Below are 19,665 nucleotides of genomic sequence, written 5' to 3' on the forward strand. Positions count from 1 at the left end.
TTTAAAAAAATCAGTTGCAGTAGAGGGTCCGTTGGTGGTTTGACAAAAAGGGGATTTTCTATAAATAATGAGTTTATGTTTGGGATGTTGATTCTATTTTTAATAAAGCAAATATCATTTTTATTTCTTTGCTCCTCTGTTGAAGACATAAATTCCCAAAGTAATCCCAGCTCTTAGATGGAGAAAGCATAAAGAATACACACAAAGAGATTATTTCAGAGATGGGTCATTTTTTCTCTTTTGGTCATTCATAAAGACTTCAACAATTATATACAGAGTTATAAATGCCTTATGTGTCACCAGGAGGTTCATAGATACGTTCCTTTTCTTGAGCTCAGCGAATCCTTAATTAGAAATGCAGTGAAATTGATTTCTTGAATAAAGATCTCTATGATGATCCATAGGTTATGACTGATTTTTTTTAAGACTCAAGATTCAAATGAAGAAGTCATCAGGACCACTTTAGAGAAATCCTGACCAGTGGGGTACTTTACAATATAGTTTCAGAAGTGTGTACTCCAAGAATTACTGCACAAAGTTCAAATATCCAACCAAGCTCTGGCCGACGAAGGGATATACACACACCTACCTGGTGTAATCAGTAAGAGGAGACCTGTAGTGTTTGGCTTTACTTCCTTCCTCCCACCCCCCAGCCAACTATCTCCCACTTGTCTGTGGCTTTTGCTATGATAATCACCATTTATTTCTAATTTCTTTCAGATAATTCAGTGCCTTTTAAATTCTTCTGATTTAACAACCTGGCAAACTTGTTAAAATTACAAATTCTAGGTCCCAGAAACAGATTCCTCAGAGAAATCTCTCTTTTTAATAAGGGCCCCAGGTGATTCTTATGATAAAAGAAATTTAGGAAAAATGAGGCAAATGATAATTTTTCAGTTTCACTTTATGATAGCAGAGTACTTTCATGAAACCCTTTCATGAGTTCCTCACAATGGGTCTGTGACAAAAATATTATTTTTTCCATTTTAGATAAGAGGAAACTGAGCCTCTAGAAGGTAAAGTAGCATGACCAAGGTCACGTGGGGCTGGCCTTTGACTCCAAATCACTGGCTTCTTGTCCAGGCCACCACCACCCCCTGCCCCGCCAAACTCCACTGCCTTCCCAAAGCTTATGGTGATGATAGTGGCATTGGCACAGAGAAAGTCTTGTGCAAGCAAAGAAAGAAGAGAAGAGAATTATGATGGGGGCTTTGAGAGCACCTAAAGGATCTCGAAGAAAGACAAATCATTTGATAGTTGAAGATGAGAGAAGAGAGTAGGTGAATAAAGTCATGGAAATCTGAACACTGATTAACGGGAAGCTATTGAAAATAGTTGGAGCCTAAGTAGCATTTTATAAATCTCTTTAGAACACTAGTTCTACAAGATACTCCGTGAAGAGGGATTCTGCACTGAAATAAATTTAGGAAACGTGGTGAGCTTCCCTCCAGTGACTAGATTCCCAAAGCACATCTGCATATTGAAGTCTCTGAGAAGTCCTGTGGCAAACACATCTAATTAAAAATTTAACATGAAATATTCCAAACTTATTTGACCGTGGAACTGTTCCTCCATTTTTCCATAAAATATGCATAAACAGCTATCTGAACACGCTTTGGGAAATGCTGGCCTAGAACAGAGATTTAGAGTTGGGAATATATCCATGGGAGTGTTTAATACTATGTGCAATATTATAATTACACCCAAATAAGAAGTTTAATGTCCTACATTTAGGGTCAAGCTTCTACTAATTTCTTTTCCCTACTTAAAACTGGAGATTCTGTACTTACGTGTTTTTCTATGGTGTCTTTGCTCATTCTGAAGACAGGGAGGGGAGGGGAGAGAAAGACAGAGAGAGTGAGCATAAAATAAGCAACAGAGTGTGCATTGCTCCAGAGTTTGTGGATTCTTTCTTGTTGCTAACACAAAGCAAGTGTATGGCATGAGAATCAAGTTGGAGCAGAGCTAAGCCCTGGAATGTGGGAACCCAGCCTGTCTGGAGCCCCTGGCTCTTTCCAGGCATCTGGATTGGAGGCCCAGCCTGTCTTCCTGTCTGCCCTTGCCAGTCTGTCTCTCTGGGGATGGGACGACCTAAAGATGTTGCCTCACTGATGTGCTTCCTGCTCTTCGTGCATTTAACTGTAATTGAGAAGAACTCTTCATTCTGTGGACTTCTTGGGCCCCATGGCTGCCCTAATCACGGTCCATGTGGCCTTTAGTCATAGTCAGAAAGAATAGTAGCAGAAGCATAACTGGGCAGTCTTGCAACTGCATCAATCTTTCCAAGATGTAGCACTACTCTGGCAAGAATGGGGATGCTATCTGCTCATGGTTATGAGTCCCATATGTCAGAGCCTGGTGGCACCCAGAGATGCCTCTCAGCTTGGGTGGGTAATTGGGTGGAGATGGGAGTGAATGTTTAATAGTTCAGATGATGGAATTAGGCTCACAAAGAGGGTGGGCAGGGGGTTAGGGTGGAATTATCCTCTTCCTCCCTTTATTATTTTTAAACTTAGCCTTTAAGCAGAGACAAAACTTATTTCAGTTGTTTGTGCTCAGATACTTTGGAGATGATTGATTTCTCAACAGTGTGAGCTTGGTCATTATTACTCAATGGGGCCCTGACTTTGACCTGTCCTAAGTCTGACACAGCAAAAGAACAGTTGGAAGACAGTAGCTGAGAAAGTTTGGTTTGGAAGAACAGTGTTTAGAAAAGTGAATTTGTATGCATTTTGAAGGGATGGTGTACCACTCTGTCACTGTCTCCAGTGGTTTGCTGATAAATATTTAATGACCAGCTCTCCAAAAATGAAAAAGTGTGTATATATATATACATACGCATACACATGTAAGTTTATTATACATTTTACTGATACAAAGGATTTGTTGCAAGAAATTTATAAACAATACCATATAAAATACTCTTTATTGCAAATCTCATATAGCCAGTTGATTCTTGTGGAATTATTTTGATGATTGCTATCAAACTTTTATATCCACAGACAATCTTTGGTTAAAACTGACGAACAAGCATAGTTCCATTATGACTGCTGATGCTTTTGCTTATGTTAACAAATAAGATGAAAATGAAACAATAAAGATATATGTCTAGGATTGTCAGATTTAGCAAATAAATATAAAGGAAACTCCACATTTGAATTGCAGATGAACAACAACTAAATTTTTAGTATTAGTGTGCTCTGAACAATATTTGGGATACACTTATACTAAAAATATTGGTTATTTGAAATTCAGATTTAACTGGGCATCCTAGCTTGTATCCAGCTCAAAGAACTTCACTTGTTCTTCAGTGACATAACTTCTATGCTGAGTCACATGATAGTTTTTGAATGCTAGAAGAACATTCTCTCAATTTTTTTGTGTTGTTTGGAATGTAACAACTGTACACATAAGACAATTTTAAGTTTTATCTTCATTCATGACATTTTCTTCATCACTCTCTTGAGTCTAGAGAATCAACAAAATTATAAACCACACCCTGATTCATGGTATTTACCAGTTTCCATAATGTATATACTCCCACCATAGCCAGCTTTAATCTTCCAAAGTGACATCCCTGAATGAGGAACTGGGAAGACACATGAAGGATTATGTAGCATCATACAGCATTTCCATCATACAGATACAATAGACACAAATGACCTTCAGAGCAACATTTAGTAAAATAATTAGGAAGTGATGACTTTTGAGTATTTATTATCTTTGTTTTTAATGTAATTTATTTATAATATAATTTATTTAATGGTAAGTTAATAAAAGGTTTGTTTAAACTGCTCACAAAGTTCTTGACAATGACCAGCTAATAATGACCTGATAATGACCAGCTCTTGCAAGAAATGAACAGTCATTCCAGCACATTACTGAATCTGTCCATATCGCCTTACTGTTTGATTCATTTCTAAAATATGCTTGGCTCCTAGAGGTGATTGAGTCAGTGACCTTTGTAAAGTTGCTGGGGAGATTTAAAAGAAAAGAAAAAACTACTCAAGGGAGCACTGAACATTTATTGGGCATTATCTCCATTTGAAATATTGCTTTTTACTAAGGATTTAAGATTATAACCTTATAAGACCCCATGCGATGTAAAAGCCAAAAACATAGAGGGATATGCTCTCTAGATGTAGACATAAAAAGTCACTAACGTTGTAACGCAGAAGGTTAGGAGGTGAAATCAAAATTTCTACTGTGATTATGATATTACTGATTATCTAGATATATCTACAGTAAAGGATTGGAAGGGATGGTTGTAAATAATTGTTTTTTTAGGGCAGTAGTCTTAATGAGTGATGCATTTTCCTCTATGTTTTCCTTTGATCTTATGAATATTTTTGGAAGATAAGTAGTAAGTCCATGCTACAGAGACAAATGCATTAGATTCATCAAAGAGGCAGGTTTCACAGAGCCCATGGGGAGCCTGAACTAGGCCTTAAAGAATGGGAGGGATTTATGCAAGTAGGGAAAACATTCCAGGTAGGGCACACTACATCAGTGAAGGGTTAGAGATAGGTATTTCTCTAATCTACCTCTAAAGGAACAATTAATAAAATTGTATGGCTAGAGAAGGTTCAGATTTGTTTATAGAAGTGAAAGCTATTTAAAACCAGGCTCTGCAAAGTCCACTCTTGGCATGGAATCAAATTCAAAGAACAGTTGGAAATGTTGAAACTAATTTGAATCTTTACTACAACTTTTTACTTTTTATTTATTTTATTTTATGTTAATGTTTATTATTTATTTATAGACAGAGTCTCATGCTGTGGCCCAGGCTGGAGTACAGTGGCAAGATCATAGCTTGCTACAGCAATGAACTCCTGGGCTCAAATGATCCTCCAACCTCAGCCTCCCAAGTAGCTGGGACTACAGGCACAAGGAAGCATGCCTGGCCAATTAAAAAACAAAATTCTTTTGGAGACAGAGTCTCGCTATGTTGCCCAGACTGGTCTTGAACTCCTGGGCTCAGGCTATTCTCCCACCTCAGCCTCCCAAAGCACTGGGATTATAGGTATTAGCCACCATGCCCACCCATATAGCTTCTTAAAAAAATGCAAGAGCTGGACTACTTTTGCCCCTTACCACTGATCTTTCTCTCCCCTTAGGTTCTTATCCTTCTGGTGAATTACCCTTCCTCTTTCAGTGTGTCTCTGCTTCACTGATTACCTCAATCTTACCATTAAGTTTCAGGAAGCAAAGGCAAGGGACAGGGTTGCGTGGCAACCAGAATTTTCTTTGGTGGATAAAGGAGGAAATGAGACTATGCATATTGTAAAGATGTGTTTTGTCTGACACATCTAATAATAATAGTCATACCCATACCTAACAATTACATCAATAAGTACCTATTTTATTCTTTCTTCTCTATCAACACTGCAATATTATATTATGTTCCTTTCTTGATTTCTTTCTAGTATTCTCCCTAGACTTAGGGCTTTGTACTTGCTGTTTCCTCTGCATATACTATTTACTTCTTCTGTCTTTTACCCACTCGATCCCGGTTAATCCTGAAAGATTCAGTTTAGAAGTGACTTCACCCAAACTACACTTGAACTGGATTTAGTTGCCTCTCCTCTCAGAAGCCATAATACTGGTACTTTCTCCTGTCTGAGCACTCACTACATTATCTTATAATTGCCTATTTTACCCATCTTGTCCACATTGGACTGTGAAAAATTTAAATATAAGCCCTAGATCTTATGTCTCATCTCATATATATATATCCATATTTTCTATTTATGATATTTATATATAACAATATAGATATATTTTATGTAATATATATTTCTTGCTTGTGTATACACATATTATTTGTTCAGTACTCCTTTTATATTCTTGGGTAAATGAATCCATTTACTGGCACCATCTATATGACAGGCACTATATTAAGCAAGTAGCAAATTTATCTGTTTTCATGCTCTGACCAACCATATAAAGGAGTTACCCTTAATTCTCAAGAGGGAAATTCAGGACAGAAAGAGGTGCAATGATTGCCCAAGGTCACATAACCAAGTCATGGCAGCACCAAAACCTGAACCCAGGGCTAGGTGATTGGCCCATGTGTGTGCTGAAGCTTAAGAAAGCCATTATGGAACCCACCTCCGGCGGGGTGAGGGGAGAAGATGTGTGTCCTCAGAGGGAAAGGTGGAGGCTGGGGCTGTGAGCTAGGCCCTTGGTTGGCCACAGGGAAAGAAGCTTGTGCCAGCTGCTGCTGCTGATTCAGTGACATGGTGAGAAATGGAAGGCAGAGAGCAGAGGCCAAGCACACATCCATCGTCAGTGATTAAGAGACTCTTGTTTATCTGTTCCTTTGCTTCCCTTATTCTGAGACATTTGAATACAAACAGCATTTCTCTTCAATAATTATTTCCTGCTCTCTTTCAAGAAGCCTTTGTTCTGGGCAGAGTAGTCATGAAGCAGGCAGGCAAAGGCTGTCATAAGCTCACTGAGGGCCTGGATACCATAGAGGACCATAAAGAAAGATGTGTAGCAGGCCTCCTAGGTGACAAGCACATATTCTCTTTTGAAACTTATAACAATCCTATAAAGTTGTATGAGTCTTCTATTGCTGCTGTAACAAATTACCACTAACTTAGTGGCTTAAAACAACACGAATTTGTCTTTAGGTCAGGAGTCCAGTACAGGTCTCACTGGGCTAAAATCAAGGTTATCAGCAGGGATGCACTAGAGACTCTAAGACAGAACCAATTTCCTTCTCTTTTACAGCTTCTAGAGACAGCCTGAATTCCTAGTCTTGTGGCCCCTTGATCTTCAAAGCCAGCCACAGTGGGTCAAATCCTCCTCATGCTGCTCTCTCTCCACACTTGCTTTCATGACCATGTTCTAGGACTACAGCTGGGAAATGTTCTCAGCTCTTAAGGTTCGTATAACTAGATTGGCCCTCCTGGATGATGCAAGATAATATCTTCATCTCAAAGTGCTAACACAGCTGCAACATCCCTTTTGCCGTGTAAGATAACATATTCACAAGTTCTGGGGATTAGGGTGTAGACATATCTAGGGAGCAATTATTCTGCTTTCCACAAATCTTTTATTTATTTATTTATTTATTTTTTGAGATGGAATTTCGCTCTTGTTGCCCAGGCTGCAGTGCAATGGCACGATCTCAGTTCACTGCAACCTCCACCTCCCGGGTTCAAGTGATTCTCCTGCCTCAGCCTCCCAAGTAGCTGAGATTACAGGCATGTGCCACCATGCCCAGCTAATTTTTTGTATTTTTAGTAGAGATGGGGTTTCACCATTTTGGTTAGGCTGCTCTGGAACTCCTGATCTCAGGTGATCCACCCACCTTGGCCTCCCAAAATGCTGGAATTACAGGCTTGAGCCACTGCACCTGGCCTGCTTTCCACAAATCTATGCCAAATAGCCCCATGCTACAGATGAGGAAACCACGACCCAGAGAGGCAAAATGACTTTCCCACAGTCACAGAAGTAGTAACTGATGGACCTAAGATTCAGACCCAGGTCTGCATGACTCAGGGGTGCCTGCTCTTTCTGGGACAGCAAGCTGCCCCCCTCACATTTCTGTGCCAGCTGTAGGTGGCAGCTGGTAGAATGTAATGAATGGCTAGCTTTTCAGCTTGGAGCAGGGAAGCATCCTCCATTAATGAGAAAACACAGACCCCACAATGATCAAAGGATATTGCTCCATTTCATCTCAGTTGTCTTTTTATCATCTCCCAGAACAGGTTACACCAGATGTGAGCACTATCACATGTTAGCTGTTGGACCATGGCACATAAGAGACACTCAGTAAATATTAGGTAAACAGACGAATGAATGAATGAATGAATGAATCCCATTGGTTGAGCAAATATTACATATCAGATATTTATAGGGACTTAAAATTCTTTGTTTTTTAAGTTCTTACACCACCACTGTGGTATAATTATTACTATCTGTAGTTCTCTAGGGCTTGGTATACTGAGCTGTAATCCAAGGTAGTCTCTTAGTTTCCTTTCAACATTAAGAATCTGTGATCTCATTAATGGCCTGCTGTGGGTCATTCAGGGCCATTTTATCCTGGCACCTCTGATCAGGAGTCAAGATTGTTAAGAGTCTTGGCTTCTACTAAACTAGCCTTTAGGTTACTTTCCTCAATCTTGCAGGTAGGTCAGCCTTCTGTGAGAGATGAAATAATATTCCTGGACCAGCATTTTCAGTGCCTCAGAGGTCATTGGAAGGACAGACAGCATTGCCCCAGAGCACATTACCTAGAGTGGTTATGACGGAGGCGATTCACACAAGCAGAGCTGTGTACTATATGCACTCCTACCTGGTGCTGGCCCACGCACATGCTTGCTTTGCACTTACTCCAACAATCCATTGAGCATCTGCTGTAGTTTGGATGTTTGACACCTCTGAACCTCATGTTGAAATCTGATCCCCAGGGTGGCGATGTTGGGAGGTGGGGCCTAGTGGGAGGTGTTTGGTTCATGCAGGCAGATCCCTCACGAATAACTTGGTGCCATTCTCATGGGAGTGAGTTCTCACCCTGTTAGCTCCCATGACAGCTGTTTGTTAAAAAGATCCTGGCACCTCCTCCACCCTTTTGCTTCCTCTCTCACCATGTGATCTCTGTGGTCTCTGCACATAATGGCTCCCCTTTTCCTTCTGCTATGAGTGGAAGCAGCCTGAAGCCCTCATCAGAAGCAGATGGTGGTGTCATACCTGCAGAACTGTCAGCCAAGTAAATCTCTTGTCTTTATAAATTACCTAGTCTTGGGTATTCCTTTATAGCAACACAAATGGACTTAGCATCCATTTTGCACCAGGTGCCAGGACTATAGAGATTATTCTACCCTTACGGTGTTTCTAGTCCAGCCAGGTAGACGTATATGTAAGTCAGCAAGTGCAACATAGCATGCTACATGCAACATAAGAGGGAAGGGCAAGAGCTGCAGGAGTATAGACAAAGGGACACATAAACCAGTCTGGAAAGATAGAGTAAGGCAGGCTGAATGTGGAAGTATGAGAAGGATTTAACTAAGGCAAGAAAATAGAGGTAGGAAGAAAGGGTGTTTGAATTATGACTGTGCCATACCTGTGTGTGCACATTCATAGCAAGAAACAGGGCAATATATATCAAGGTCCTTCAAAATGAGTATAACTCTTGATCCAGTAATTCGACTTCTAGGAATTTCTCCTGAGGAATTTATCAGATGTGCACATAAAGATTTATGTACATAGATGCTCAATGCTGTATGATTTGCAATAATAAAAAATTAGAAACAGCCTAAATGTTTACAGCGAATTGGATAAATGAATCCATATGATGAAATATAATATAGCCCTTAGAAGCCATCTTTAATGAGGGAAAGTGTTCAAGCTGTATTAAGTGGGAAAAACTAGTTTAAAATATGACTCCAATATGGTTAAAACTGGACATAAAGTGGGACAAAATGAATATTATAAGTTATGCATGGCAGAAAAGACTGGAATGAAATACTTCAAAATGATCAGTGGGTAGTAGAAGTATTGATTTACAAAACTTTTATTTGCATTCTTCCAAATTTTTAATAGCAGCATTCATTATGTTCATAATGTTAATGTACCTTGAACCCCTTAAAGCTGCAGAGCATTGTTTAGGCCACTCATGCTTTCCCTGGCACCCTGCCAGTGCTGTGTCCCTATCACTGATACCTGTGTCCCTATCACTGATACCTGTGTCCCTATCACTACTTGGGCCTGTGCACTTGTCGGCAGCTGATCCCAGGGGCACCATTTGAAGATGGCCTTTCAATTTCAGTAACCCTAGCTTTTCTTTTTTTACTGTATCCTTTTCTACCTTCTTCTTCATCGCTTTTCCCCACAAGGATCCTGTTCTGCCTAAGTACAATTCCTGATCAGATCCTACTTTTAAGGAATAGAATAAGTACATTTACCTACAACACCCTATAAGATAGATATTACTATCTTCCATTTTACTGATGGAGAAACTGAGAGCCAAGGAAGTTAGGTGAACATTCCTGACTCCACCTAATTAACAAGTGCTGGAACCTGGATTTGAATGCAGACAATCTGCATACACAGTACAGATTCCTGGAGATGCTGATACCGAACCAGGAACAGAACCTTTCCCAGGAAGGCATATATTTTAGTAGAAAGCCAAGTTCTCAACTGGCTTGAGCCAATGCAGTGGGCCTGGGGAAGTTAATGTCTAGGATATGTTAGGCCTCCCATTCCAATGAGATTCCCAGGGGCTTCTATGGACTTGTTGATATGTGGATCTTTATGATCTTATTTCTTTAAAGTTCACTTCTTGGCAAAAAGCCCTGGGAACAATGAAGAATTGGGCTCCTTCATGGAGCTGAGAGGGTGTGCCTATAGAAAGGGTACAGAGAATTGTGTTCCATGATTTAGCAATTTCACAAGCCTCTCTGTTATTGTTTTTCTTCGTATCAAGGAGGGAAAGGCTCAAATCTGTAAATGGTTATATGCAGAAAAAGGCTAGCTTGCAAAAAGGCCTGGCCAGAGCTTTTGTTATGTTGAAAACTCTGGATGGATAGGTTCCCATGTGAACAATTCAGAAGGGGTCTCTCAGTGGGACAAGCTGCAAGCTGGGTCAGCGTGGGCTGCAGAGGTGGGGGCCTAGGCTTGATGGTGAGGTGCACTGCCCGACATGCAGAAGCTGAAGTTGCAAGGAGCTCCAGCTTATTGACATTTACCAGCTTGGCCAAGTCCAACGGTGACCTTTTGCATTTGTTCCATCCAGCTCAGTATGCCTGGTAGTTTTATCCTTCCAAGGGAATTCTTCAGCCTGCCTGAAAAGGAAATCAATTGTTGGAGGGGCAGGCTTCTGGACAGATTTATTTTAAGCTTTAGTGTAATAGACTACAGTAGATAATAGTTGCAATAATATTGACAATACTCAGTTTTCTTTCACATATATCACCCAGGGGTAAAAAGAAGCATTCTAAAAGCTACCTTGAGGTTCTTGGCCTGTTGCCTTTGTCACAGGGAGGTATTGCTTTGCCAGTCATCTTGGTTTCCTCTCTACATTTGAGTCAATAAGACAAGAGGAGTATAACCCTGAAGGCTCCTCCATCCTCCTCCTTGTTTCTGTCACAAGGCCTGAGTCACCCACTGCAGAAACAAGAAGCAAAGGCCACAAAAATCCATACTATATGTTTCCAAAAGGTGAGATGGAAGGAAGTTTCTAGTGGACACCTTTAGATCAGTTTTCCTACCTTAAGACTAAAGGTAGTTGGGTTGAGGAAAAACAAGGGAGACCCCACAGTTAGAGAACGATGAACTAGGAGCTTCCAACACAGCAGAAACTACTCATTACTAGAGTTAAATAGCAGCCAAGGTAGCACACATTTATCTTTGTAACTGTCACCCAGTGAGGATGACCAATCATCAGCCAGAGGGTCCCCATAATCAAGTAATAATTGTGCTTAAGATGTTGCCTGGCCTCCATTCAAGCACCCCATGCAGACAACCCTTATTTAATGGGTTCCCAGGATTCTCATGTATCCTGAAGAGAAGAGTGGACACTGCACTCTTAGAGGCCAGCTTCTGGCATGAGAGGGAAGCCTCTGCATTCTCACTAAGGTAGGACTAGATGGAGCCAAACCTGGAATTCAGACTGAGCTTGGTCGGAGGTGAAACTCCCTGTCACGGTTGTGAGTGTTTTTTTGTCATCTGCTCTCCGTGTCTCAACAGCACGAGGTGTCTGAAAAGAATCCCAAACAGTGTGTAGGAACTTCAGGTTGAGTGCTGACTCACCAGTGACCAGTCTGTGCCTTGGGGAAGTCCTCCCAGAGCTTTCCTTGGGTATCAGCTGTTTCAAGTAAAAATAGCAGGCTAAATGAGTTCCATAAGGTTTGGGGCTAGATCACCTGCTCTCTCACTGCCTACCTTATGGCCTTGGGCAAGCTGACCCTCACCTCTTTGAACTTCAGTTCCTTATCTATGCATGGAGGATTGAAATACGCACCTCAGATAATAAAACCGGACACGCGTAAAACAGTCACTTCCAACCCTGGCTTCATATTGGAATCATCTGGGAAGCTTTAAAATACACCGTTGAAAATTATCGAGAATTCCATCACTGTGGGCCAACCACTGTTAATAATTTGATGCGTTTTCTTCAAGTTATTTTTCCACCATGCTTATGCTCAGCAATTAACTTAATCAACAGCTATTTATCACTATTGATTGCATATCCACTATGTACCAACCACTGTTCTGGGTGCCACACTAGGTTATTACAGAGAGCATGACAAATGTGACGATAATTTTGTATTCTGCCTTTCCCACTCAACGTTTTACTTTGAGTGTGTTATCCCACCTTGTTGAATATTCTTGCAAATCCAGGGTTGTTAGTGACTAGATTATAGTCTACTTCATGCTTATACCATAACTGCTGCTGAACATTTATATTATTTCTCATAACTATTCAGATCTTGGAAACAAAATTTTAAAACATTTCATTGCAGAAATATTGAAACATTATTTCTGCTCCTCCACTGGCTGACTACTTCTACCTTCTGCCAAACTGGGGGTAAAACTCAGCCACTTCTCCCAAAACACGCATCCCCCATGTCCACACAGGCCCTCTCTGCTGCCCTCGGATTTTTACCAGAGCTTCAGCTTTGGAGTGAGGCCTCTTTCTGCACCTCCTGTCCACATTCCTGCTTAATTTTTCTCCATAGCACTTGTGTCATCCTATATATTTAAATTTTGTTTATAATTTGTAAGCAGAGTTGTTTCCTACTTGGATCTCTTTACTACTATATCCCCAGTGCCTGGACCGGGGATTTGCTGCATGCATAAGTAACACTTATCACAGCCCATTCCCAGTGGAGATGGGAAGGAGGGAACTACAGAGCCTAATTTCAGAACAAAGTTAAGGTGCAAAATCTCTTCTACTCTTGACTGTCCTGTCACCAAATTTGTCCTGGGACATGGAACTACAAGAAGCCATTCTCTAATGCCTTGCTCCAGGGAGCTGGGAGCTGGATTTCCTGTATCAGTACTGGTGCCGCTTTTTCTTCAGAAAGTTTGACCTTGAAGTTATCCACAGTGATTGGTCCAGTTCAATATCTATGAATATAAGCAACTCCCAAGAATTAAATGGTTCTGAGCAGACACAAAGGCATGGGCTCACAATGTCAACTATTTTGCAGGAAATGTTGACTCTCAGCCGTGTGGAGGCCTTTGCGTTTTTAGCTCATGGGTCCATGGGAAAAGTGTCAGCTGCCTGTAGCCCAGGTGAAAAGATGACTGGTATTCCCTATACCTGAGTCAGACAGCTTTGGGGGACCCTTTGTAATTTGTGCTTAGAATGGCAGACAGATCAAAGAAATTCATTTTCAATCCCTAAGCCTTGTTAAACTGTAGCTATGGTCTAGCCTAGGACTGAGGCATTGAGTGAAATAGGCTAAAGATAGGAAAAGGGCAGGGAAGGAAACCAGCAGTTATGACGTATCTGCCAGAGCTGGCATCTGATTTATTTATTTGTTCATAATTTTTTTGTAAAATAGAACTCAACGTAAATAATGCACACACAGGGTTAAAAAAATCAAATAATGTAAAGGACTTAAAATTGAAAGTCATCCTTCCACAGACAGCTGTGAGTCATTTCTTCAGTCTCTTAGTTTTCCCCACCCAAAGGCACCACTTTTAGCAGTATTTGTGCATTCTTTTCAAAAATGTGTGTATGCATACACGTTTAAATACATGGCAGTATACTACACCCACTTTTCTGCACCATGTTTTTTCACTTAATATATCTTAGCAAATGTTCCATAGCAGATCAAATAGATCTCAATTTTTAAATGCTTCATCATATCTATTATTTGACTGAACTATAATTTTTTACCAACTCCCTCTTGTAGATTTTAGATGTTTACAATTTTTGCTATTACAAAAATTGCTGTGATAAACATCCATATATTTCTATGTTAAATAATCTTCTTAAATTGATTATTTAAAAATTTACTCATCGGCATAAAGAACTAAAGAAATATAGAAAAGCACAAAGAAAATAATAACATTAATGTAGAGATAGCCATCATTAATATTTTAGTATGTTTCCTTTGTTTTCTTGGTACTTTACTTTTATATTCATATTAATAAAACAGTGCAATTCTTTATTCTTTACTTCACTTTAACTTATTGTGAGAATTTTCCTGTATCATTAAACAGTCTTCACAAGCAACACTTTAGAACACGAGAAAATTATCTATCCTATGGCTAGACTGATTTATTTAAGAATAAATATTTTAGGACCTACTGTTGGATGTTCTGATAGTTTCTGTTTTTATTTTTTGTTTGTGTATGCAGTGCTTCAATATACATGTTTGTACATAAATCATTTTCTGAGTTTTTACTTCCTGAGGGTTTGACATGAAGAAGCATATAAACTTCCCTTTAGTTCCTTAACATGCACTGCCAACTTTCTTTCTCCTCCTTTTAGGCATAATGTAAAATTACACTACTCTACTGCCTTGAAGTTAGAAGTGCCTGTGTGACTTGCTTTGGTCACTAAAATTCCACTGATTGAAATTGACATATGTCACTTCCAGATGGAAGCTTACGTGGCCAGGTGAAAATTAGTTTTTGTCCTCCTGCCAGGACAACCAGGGACATTCTGGATGTTGGAAGCTCTATGTGCCTGGGTCTCTAGGGGAGGAGACTTGGGGCAAAGAAAACTCCCCGTCAACCCTCACTGGACACTTTGCATAAATGAGAAATAAACCTTTGCTTTTAAAAAGGACTGAAATTTGATTATCGTTTTTGATGGGGTTCATCAAGAGAATTAAGTCTAAATGCCCCCAGACATCCATTGTACGTAATGAATTATTTTCTCTCCTATACCTCTGAATAGTACTAATTATGTACCAGCCACGAGAGAATTGAGAGAATTGTCACTCTATCAGAGAAATCACACCCACCCTTGTTGCTATAGAAATTGTTTATTATAACCAGACCTAAGGCAATCATCACATGGTATTTCCTTACAGGAATTTATTCAAGGATGCATCTGAAAAACAGTGTGCTTTTCTGAGCTATCATAAGCTAAATTTTTTCTTCCCTCTAGATACTGTCATGTCTGAATGGGAGTCCTGAGATTGCGGCAGCCCTCACACGATGAGCCAGAGGAGGAAGCCTCATGTGAAAGAAAGCAGGACCCACAGCCATAGTTGCACAGATCTATTCAAGCCACACTGATCACTGCACTAACCTCTGGATTTGTTTGGTTACACCAGTGAGTTTTCAGTTACTTGCAGCCTAACACGTGTGTTGCTTGAGGTTTAGCTTTTCCGGATCACCCTTTTTCTTAGTCAGCCCTCCACATCCAGTACAAGGTGGCAATAGAGAAGGTTAGCCTACCTCCTACTACTCCCTTGCCTTCCCCTCCTCACTTTGAGTGGGCTCTTTCTCTCACTCAATTCTTTTTTGGCTTCCCATCCTGGTGACCTGTAATGAAGAGGAGTCCTCATAATTAATCATTTGGACCAACCATGACTGTAGCTCCAAGTTTGCGTAGAGCCCAGCCCTTCCATGGGGAACCTAGTCTTTCCCAGAAAATCACCCTTTGAGCACTTCTCAGTTTGCTTGACAAGTTCAAAGTCATGAGCATTTTTGAGGTAGAGTGGAGAGGACTCCACCAGACTATTTCCCCCTAGGATGCTGAGGGAGTGAGAAAGAGGGTTGGTGCATACTCAACTGAAAGGAGACATAAAGGACAACTGTGTGCTCTTCCAGATCCATTGACCCATGCTCTGCTCTTTTTCACCCTGGCCTGTGCCCTGTGAGACTGAGCTCTGCAGACTAAACCACCCAAGCTCTCTTGCCTTCTGGCTTCTGGATTGGTAGGGCCAATAGGTGGCAGCAGCAGGAGATTAGAAGGAGAGACTGTCAGGTAGGGGTATTATTCCCTCAACACTGGGAGGATTGGCATCCCTTTAGGACCACAGCTCTTGCCGAGTGCCCTTCATCCACAGCTGTGTCTCTCACCAGAATCTAGGATCTTTTTCTGCCTTTGCTCCTTCAGGCCAGGGGTAGTAATGGCTCCCTGGTATTTCTAGTCCCAGGGTGTTTCATCAGCTCTTAGGCATTCCCCACTGACCTCTGTATATGCCTCTGTCAATAGAACAATTAAACTCCTTCATTTGAAACCTTTAAATGTGCATCTGCTTCCTGCCAGAACCCTGTAATGAATAACAATTCTATGATTTTATTCCTGTTTTACAGATTAAAAAATGGGGACTCAGGAGTCCAAATGACCTGCCTTTAAAAAGTCACTGGTAGCAAAGGGTGAAGCTGCTTTGAGACCATGTCTTTCTGATCCAGGTTTTGTAATTGATCTACTCAATCCCTCGATGCCCACCAATCCCTACTGTACATCAAGAGTGAGAGTCACAAGCAGATGTCTCTCAGATGGGAACTGGCTGTCACATATGTTAGTTTGATTTGTTCCAGGTTTTAAAAATCGGAGAATTTTGGGAGTGGAGCCAAGATGGCCGAATAGGAACAGCTCTGGTCTACAGCTCCCAGCATGAGCAATGCAGAAGATGGGTGATTTCTGCATTTCCATCTGAGGTACCAGGTTCATCTCACTAGGGAGTGCCAAACAGTGGGTGCAGGACAGTCGGTTTAGCACACCGTGCGCAAGCCGAGCCGAAGCAGAGCAAGGCATTGCCTCACTCGGGAAGCGCAAGGGGTCAGGGAGTTCCCTTTCCTAGTCAAAGAAAGGGTGACAGACGGCACCTGGAAAATCACGTCACTCCCACCCTAATACTGCGCTTTTCCAATGGGCTTGGAAAACGGCACACCAGGAGATTGTGTCCCACACCTGGCTCGGAGGGTCCTATGCCCACGGAGTCTCGCTGATTCCTAGCACAGCAGTCTGAGATCAAACTGCAAGGCAGCAGTGAGGCTGGGGGAGGGGCACTCTCCATTTGCGATTCATGAAAATCTGCTGTTTTGCAGCCACCGTTGCTGACACCCAGGAAAACAGGGTCTGGAGTAGACCTCTAGCAAACTCCAACAGACCTGCAGCTGAGGGTCCTGTCAGTTAGAAGGAAAACTAACAAACAGAAAGGACACCCACACCAAAAACCCATCTGTACATCACCATCATCAAAGACCAAAAGTAGAAAAAGCTACAAAGATGGGGAGAAAACAGAGCAGAAAAACTGGAAACTCTAAAAAGCAGAGCACCTCTCCTCCTCCAAAGGAATGCAGTTCCTCACCAGCAACGGAACAAAGCTGAATGGAGAATGACTTTGATGAGTTGAGAGAAGAAGGCTTCAGATGATCAAACTACTCCCAGCTACAGGAGGAAATTCAAACCAATGGCAAAGAAGTTAAAAACTAATAAAAAGAAACGAACAAAGCCTCCAAGAAATATGAGACTATGTGAAAAGACCAAACCTACGTGTCTGATTGGTGTACCTGAAAGTGACGGGGAGAATGGAACCAAGATGGAAAACACTCTGCAAGATATTATCCAGGAGAACTTCCCCAATCTAGCAAGGCAGGCCAACATTCAGATTCGGGAAATACAGAGAATGCCACAAAGATACTCCTCGAGAAGAGCAAATCCAAGACACATAATTGTCAGATTCGCCAAAGTTGAAATGAAGGAAAAAATGTTAAGGGCGGCCAGAGAGAAAGGTCGGGTTACCCACAAAGGGAAGCCCATCAGACTAACAACTGATCTCTTGGCAGAAACTCTACAAGCCAGAAGAGAGTGGGGGCCAATATTCAACATTCTTAAAGAAAAGAATTTTCAACCCAGAATTTCATATCCAGCCAAACTAAGCTTCATAAGTGAAGGAGAAATAAAATCCTTTACAGACAAGCAAATGCTGAGAGATTTTGTCACCACCAGGCCTGCCCTAAAAGAGCTCCTGAAGGAAGCACTAAACATGGAAAGGAACAACCGGTACCAGCTACTGCAAAAACATGCCAAATTGTAAAGACCATTGAGGCTAGGAAGAAACAGCATCAACTAACGAGAAAAATAACCAGCTAACATCATAATGACAGGATCAAATTCACACATAATGATATTAACTTCAAATTTAAATGGGCTAAATGCTCCAATTAAAAGACACAGACTGGCAAATTGGATAAGGAGTCAAGACCCATCAGTGTGCTGTATTCAGGAAACCCATCTCACATGCAGAGACACACATAGACTCAAAATAAAGGGATGGAGGAAGATCTACCAAGCAAATGGAAAACAAAAAAAGGCAGGGGTTGCAATCCTAGTTTCTGATAAAATAGACTTTAAACCAACAAACATCAAAAGAGACAAAGAAGGCCATTACATAATGGTAAAGGGATCAATTCAACAAGAAGAGCTAACTATCCTAAATATATATGCACCCAACACAGGAGCACCCAGATTCATAAAGCAAGTCCAGAATGACCTACAAAGAGACTTAGACTCCCACACAATAATAATGGGAGATTTTAATGCCCACTGTCAACATTAGACAGATCAACAAGACAGAAAGTTAACAAGGATACCCAAGAATTGAACTCAGCTCTGCACCAAGCAGACCTAATAGACATCTACAGAACTCTCCACCCCAAATCAACAGAATGTACATTTTTTTCAGCACCACACCACACCTATTCTAAAATTAACCACATAGTTGGAAGTAAAGCTCTCCTCAGCAAATGTAAAAGAACAGAAATTATAACAAACTGTCTCTCAGACCACGGTGCGATCAAACTAGAACTCAGGATTAAGAAACTCACTCAAAACCGCTCAACTACATGGAAAGTGAACAACTTGCTCCGGAATGACTACTGGGTACATAATGAAATGAAGGCAGAAATAAAGATATTCTTTGAAACCAACGAGAACAAAGACACAACATACCAGAATCTCTGGGACACATTCAAAGCAGTGTGTAGAGGGAAATTTATAGCACTAAATGCCCACAAGAGAAAGCAGGAAAGATCCAAAATTGACACCCTAACATCACAATTAAAAGAACTAGAAAAGCAAGAGCAAACACATTCAAAAGCTAGCAGAAGGCAAGAAATAACTAAAATCAGAGCAGAACTGAAGGAAATAGAGACACAAAAAACCCTTCAAAAAATTAGTGAATCCAGGAGCTGGTTTTTTAAAAAGATCAACAAAATTGATAGACTGCTAGCAAGACTAATAAAGAAGAAAAGAGAGAAGAATCAAATAGATGCAATAAAAAATGATAAAGAGGATATCACCACTGATCCCACAGAAATACAATCTACTATCAGAGAATACTACAAACACCTCTACACAAATAAACTAGAAAATCTAGAAGAAATGGATAAATTCCTTGACAAATACACCCTCCCAAGACTAAACCAGGAAGAAGTTGAATCTCTGAATAGACCAATAACAGGTTCTGAAATTGTGGCAATAATCAATAGCTTACCAACCAAAAAGAGTCCAGGACCTGATGGATTCACTGCCAAATTCTACCAGAGGTACAAGGAGGAACTGGTACCATTCCTTCTGAAACTATTCCAATCAATAGAAAAAGAGGGAATCCTCCCTAACACATTTTATGAGGCCAGCATTGTCCTGATACCAAAGCCTGGTAGAGACACAACCAAAAAAGAGAATTTCAGACCAATATCCTTGATGAACATTGATGCAAAAATCCTCAATAA

At 40.7% G+C, this 19,665-nt stretch overlaps 1 long non-coding RNA gene across 1 annotated transcript in view; it reads left to right on the forward strand.

The window, feature by feature from the left end:
• LOC129486036 (uncharacterized) overlaps nucleotides 1-16,143 on the forward strand; it is a 160,686-nt gene extending 144,543 nt beyond the window's left edge. Inside the window, exon 3 of the long non-coding RNA XR_008658830.2 lies at nucleotides 15,083-16,143. This is a non-coding gene — a long non-coding RNA (uncharacterized lncRNA). The remainder of the gene's footprint in view (nucleotides 1-15,082) is intronic.
• The last annotated feature ends 3,522 nt before the right edge of the window (nucleotides 16,144-19,665 follow it).

This window comes from Symphalangus syndactylus, chromosome 7 (assembly GCF_028878055.3).
Source record: "Symphalangus syndactylus isolate Jambi chromosome 7, NHGRI_mSymSyn1-v2.1_pri, whole genome shotgun sequence".
Taxonomy (NCBI): Eukaryota; Metazoa; Chordata; class Mammalia; order Primates; family Hylobatidae; genus Symphalangus; species Symphalangus syndactylus.